At 45.6% G+C, this 5,418-nt stretch overlaps 1 non-coding gene across 1 annotated transcript; it reads right to left on the reverse strand.

Annotated features, from left to right (window-relative positions):
• Positions 1-323: 323 nt before the first annotated feature.
• On the reverse strand, positions 324-395 carry trnaa-cgc. Its single transcript has one exon. It is a non-coding gene; the product is annotated as a tRNA-Ala (tRNA).
• Positions 396-5,418: the final 5,023 nt, after the last annotated feature.

Consider the following 5,418-nt stretch of genomic DNA (forward strand, 5'->3'; position numbering starts at 1 on the left):
AGAGAATAAAACTAAGCTTCACAGGAAAAGAGCAAACTCAGAGACCGTATATTCATTTTTTATTTTATTCACTTTATTGATCCCAAACTGGGAAATTATTCTCTGCATTTCACACAAATGCACATGCAAGGTGCAGTGAACACATAGGGGCGGTGGGCTGCCACATCAGGCGCCTGGGGGTCAAGTGCCTTGCTCAAGGGAACATCAGTCCTTGAGGGGCTACTCCACCACTCCACTGCCAGTCCAGTGGGGGAATCGAGCCGGTGACCCTCCGGTCACAAGCTGCTTCTTCAACCTGTAGGCCACGGCTGCCCGCCCAAAAGTGGAGATGCCGGGGATTGAACCCGGGGCCTCATACATGCGAAGCATGCACTCTACCACTGAGCTACATCCCCTCACAAACAAAGTTCCCATACCGGGAGTCGAACCCGGGCCTGATGAAAATCAGGAAACCTAACTCCTAGACCATATGGGAGAGTGGGATCCAGTGAGTGTGACTATTGTTTGGAGTGTCATTGAGCAACCAAACTGTTCACAAACATTCAATCTGGATTTCAGACCTTTTTATGGTTAATACTGGAGGCAAATGGCAGAATTGGTCAAATCTGTGGAGAATATCACACCGCACTGGAGGAGCCTGACAGCTCTGCTGGTCAGGCACCACAACAAGTTAGCTTGAAGTTCACCAGCTTGGCTCCTGTTTTAATAATTCAATAGCTCCCTGTTGATCGCATCAATGACTTTGATCAGAGGCTCATTTTAGAGACGAACGCAGCCACTTGATCAGGTAAGAGCAAAGCTGTACAAAGCAAATCAAAAGACAATCTTAATACAACATAAGACCCAAAAAGTAAAGCTTTTGGGGCGAAAGAGATCAGTGCAGCGTAGTGGTTGTAAAGACATATCGAGTGTAATTCAAATACAGCCAGAAGTCAGAACTGAAATCCATCCAGAATACTACCGAGCTGTAAATACAGTGGCTGATGGCAAAGCCAAAGATCTTAGGCTGATGCTTATTTTCAGCTCTTGGCTTGAATGGCAGCGGGTGCTTAATAACCCAGAGAAAAAAATTCAGGAGACTGAAACACAAACAACGAAGAGAGAGACAGAGAGGAGTGAGAACTCCCCCTCTCTGCAAACTGAGCAAAAACCAAATCTCCAATGAGTTTCTGTGAAATTCAAATTCTCCCCCCAGCCGAACTCACCAGGGACGGAAAGAGGGATGGATGATGGAGCGAAGGATGGCAGAATGATTGGCCGATGGAGGGATTAAAAGAAAACATGGCCAGGATGATGATGATGATGATGTGAGCGACGCCGAGCGTCTGTCAGCGGGGACGGAGGCAGCGTGAGACGCGATCGATGCTTACAAATCATCTATGAAAGAAAAGAGGAACAGGGAGGGTTGGACAGAGAGACGGGGACTGAGAGAGGAGGGAGGAAGTGAGATGAGGAGGTGGGAGATGTGACTGAGGACGACAGGAAGTGAGAGGATTCGGGGAGACACAGTGATAAAGAGAGCGAGACGAGAGCTTAGTCCTAATAATCATCTCTTCAACTTATCTCCCTTTCACAACAAATCTCTCTCCTCTTTCTCCCTCTCTACCCCTCCTTCCTTAGTTCGTTACCCCCCCTCCTTCTCCTCTCTCCATCTCCATCTCCATCTCTCTCTCCACCAGGCTTCCAGCTTCAGAGGCGAAGCTCCATCTGATCAATAATGGATGCTGCTGTCTCCTACACTGCTGGAGAAGGGCCGGTACATTAGGTAATGCAGGGGCTACATTTAACTGGATGGGCTTGTTAATGCGTCCCGCTGGGGAAACACCCTCCCAACGCCACCCCACCCCCTGTACCTCCCCCCTCTTGCAACACACATGCACACACTAACTCACCCATCCTCCCTCACCCGCCGCCACGCAATGCAACTTTTTCAACGGAGGGAGGAACGGGAGGAGGAGTTGGGGCAGGGTTTGTGGATCGAGGATGGGAGCATGCTCCGTGGTGGTGTAGCGACAGAATGGCATAAAGAGGGCGGTGTTTTAGTGGGTGGTAGGGTTTGGTGACATTCTAGTCTTCTCTTAAGGTCACAGTTTGCACGGCCTAAAGAATGTCTTTGCAAAGAATTGCCGTTGTCATCGCAAATACACCATATTCCTCTGTCCAAACATGAAAATAAAGAAATAACTTACATTCATGAGGTTTTTTAGTTTGCTGTGTTAAAACCTTGTTGATCTTTTGGTCCTTCAAAACAAGTTAAAATCAGAATATGTACAGGTCCAGCGTTTAGGATTTAGTGGGACCTATCGGCCTAAAGTAAATACAATATTCACAATTATGTTTTCATTAGTGAATGATTTCCTGAAATGAACAATTGTTGTGTTTTGGTCACCTTAGAATGAGCTCTTTATGTCTACAGAGGGAGCAGAGTCCACCATGTTGCACCAGCATGTTTCTGCAGTAGCCCAGACAAACCAAGCACGGCCTCCAAAAGCGCCTTTCGTAGTTTCTATGCTACCTGAAGGCCACCGCAGGTTTTCCTGCAGGCTTGAAAAGGGAGGGGTGAGGGGAGGGGTGTTCAGTTGGCTGCAATCTGCAACCTCACCACTAGAGCCACAAGCTGCTGGCGGCGCTACAGGAATAACTAAAGTCAATAGTATTCATCCGCCAGGGATCATTACTGTCCTAATCCTGTTTATCTCTCACCTAAGAGTCAAACCAGCAACACTCCCTTCAGGTGACATCTTGCCTCCAGGCACCTAACCCTGAGCTCCTCCGCCTTATGGAGATTTCCTCATTGTTGCCTAAAATGTCAGAAGCATCACTGAGCTTTAATGTGTTTCTCTAGTCTGCTCTGATTGCTTCATTCTGCGCCTTCATCGCTCATCATGCCGTGTTGCGCCAGAAACTCCAGAGGATTCATATTAATGCATAAAAGAGATATTCTCTGAAAACATATGTCGAGGTGATGCAATATGCATGCAGTTGTTAGGGTGCATCATGTCTGTGAGTGCTGCGCAGCAAATATTATGTTAGAATATATGAATCAGTCATGATGGATCTATAGCTTTGCATTTAGGATGCAGATTGAAGCAGGAAAACAGTGACGCCAATTTTAATTGGCCAAACCCTCTCAGCCAGAGCAGCAGGCCCATCAGGATTTAGATTTTTAGCAGAACTGGTCACAATAGGAGATAAAACTGAATCAGTGTTAAAACTATGTGATAAAAGGAGCAGAACTTCTAAATCTATGAGCTGCAAATAAAAAAAAAAAAACACACAGTAGCACTGAATATTAGTTCACTATAAAGCCAATGTGGTGTACGATCAATGCTGGAGAACATCAAATTCAAAGATGGATGAGTAACAAATTTAGTCTGGTCAGGATCTTTCCAGCCTCCAGACACTGTCTTCACCTTCTTGTACTTTCTTGAATGCTAAAAACTCAGAAGAAATTAATACAGAAGAAAAAACACTTTTTGTGCAATAACTTTGTGTGTTAAGATAAGATAAACTTTATTAATACCCAGCTGCTGAAATTCAGTGTTACAGGCAGCATCAATTTTATTAGCAAACAGCAAGGCAATTGTTTAGGCACCAAAAGTACTTGGTTAGGTTTTGGCTTAGATCATGGATCATTGGTTAAAATAAGGTTAATTAACTACGTCATGGAAGTTAAAAGAAGTCATGGCTGACTTTCCGTTTCCAGCCGGATGCGGTTGGACACTTTCCTGAATACTGGGGTTTTGGAATAATGGGCCGTCGGATCAATGGGCAGTCCCTCTTCAGTTCATACTTTTAAGCTACCAAGCATTCTGTAATTGGATGTTCCTTACAGAAATGTTTCTTGGGAGTCATACTTGACCTGTCCATGGTACTTGATCAAAAAATACCTGGGATCCCCGAAATAAGTCCCCTTTCACAACTCTTATTTTTAAAACCATCTAACCTCCAATGGTAACAAGAAATAACTTACTTTAAAATACTAAGTAATTGAGTAACAGCAATCCATCCATCCATTATCTATACCGCTGAATCCTTTGCAGGGTCACGGGGGGGTTGGAGCCAATCTCTCGGGCGAAGGCAGGGGACACCCTGGGCAGGTCGCCAGCCTATCACAGGGCTACACATAGAGACAGACAACCAAGCACACCACTCATTCACACCTATGGGCAATTTAGAATTATCAATTAACCTCAGCATGTTTTTGGACTGTGGGAGGAAGCCGGAGAACCCGGTGAAAACCCACGCTGCACAGGGAGAACATGCTCCACACAGAAAGATCCCAGGCGGGATCGAACCAGGGATCTTCTAGCTGTGAGGCGACGCTGCTAACCACCGAGCCACCGTGCAGAGTAACAGCAATGTAATCAGTAAACTCTACATCACACCCCAAACATCTGGTGTGGCAAAGAAACCTGAGAGATAAAAAAAACTCACTGCTGTTTTCTTTTTATTTGAACAATTCAGTATCTTGCAGCACAATTTTAGTTGAGCACCTGTAGGATGGATTTATGGCGCCTGATTCGGAGCAGACTGGACTGTTTTGTGATTTCAGATGGTAAAGTGGGCGCATTTTTACATAAAATCTCTCCATGTGCATATTTATGCCTGAGGTCTCAGGGCTGCTCCACATCTTCTAGTCACTTTTCTCTATTTGAGCGGCCCTCGCTGGCCCCTCTCAGCCCTGTGTAGCCCCAGATGAAAACCATGATTGGTCCTCTGTGGGAATTTTAAAGGGCTCTCAATTAGGCGTCCATGGAAGTGCCTGTTCATCCCCATTCTGCATGCGGGCCTCGGCTGGGGTCCTGAACTCCAGCTCCGCTCAGCTCTCTTTAACGTGGCGGCTGGACTTGCCTCGCCGGGTGACGTGCATCATATGCAAAAGAGAAGCAGAGGAGGAGCAAGAAAAAGGAGGAAAATGAGAGAACAGACTGTAGGAATATATCTGCATGTGTGAGAGGGAGAGACCGAGGAAGCCCACTGAACATTCTGTTACGCCAAACGGTTAACGCTCCACCGCTGACTCACATCAACCACAGAAAGGCGCCTTTAAAACCACCAGATCCACAGGAGTTATTCACATGAAGACGCTAGGGTCTTCAGTGACATTAGTGTCGTAGGTTGTGTCGTAGGGCACAAATGCTTTGCTATAAAAGACATTTTAACCCAAGTTTTATGAATAAATGCAGGTAGTGGCTGTTTTTTTGACAAAGGCATCTTAACCATAATTGTAGGCCTGCAGCTTCAGATGTTTTTAATGTTGCTGCGGCTTGTCATCATCACTCAGTCACTGACAAAATACAGCAGCTGGATTTCTGAAATTCCGTCTTTGCAATACCAATAAGACCAGTTTGCTTAAAAAGTGCTTTTGATATGATAAAGTTACTCTGGAGTGGATGTTTTCCCTCTTAATCAACA

This window comes from Chelmon rostratus, chromosome 14 (assembly GCF_017976325.1).
Source record: "Chelmon rostratus isolate fCheRos1 chromosome 14, fCheRos1.pri, whole genome shotgun sequence".
Taxonomy (NCBI): domain Eukaryota; kingdom Metazoa; phylum Chordata; class Actinopteri; order Chaetodontiformes; family Chaetodontidae; genus Chelmon; species Chelmon rostratus.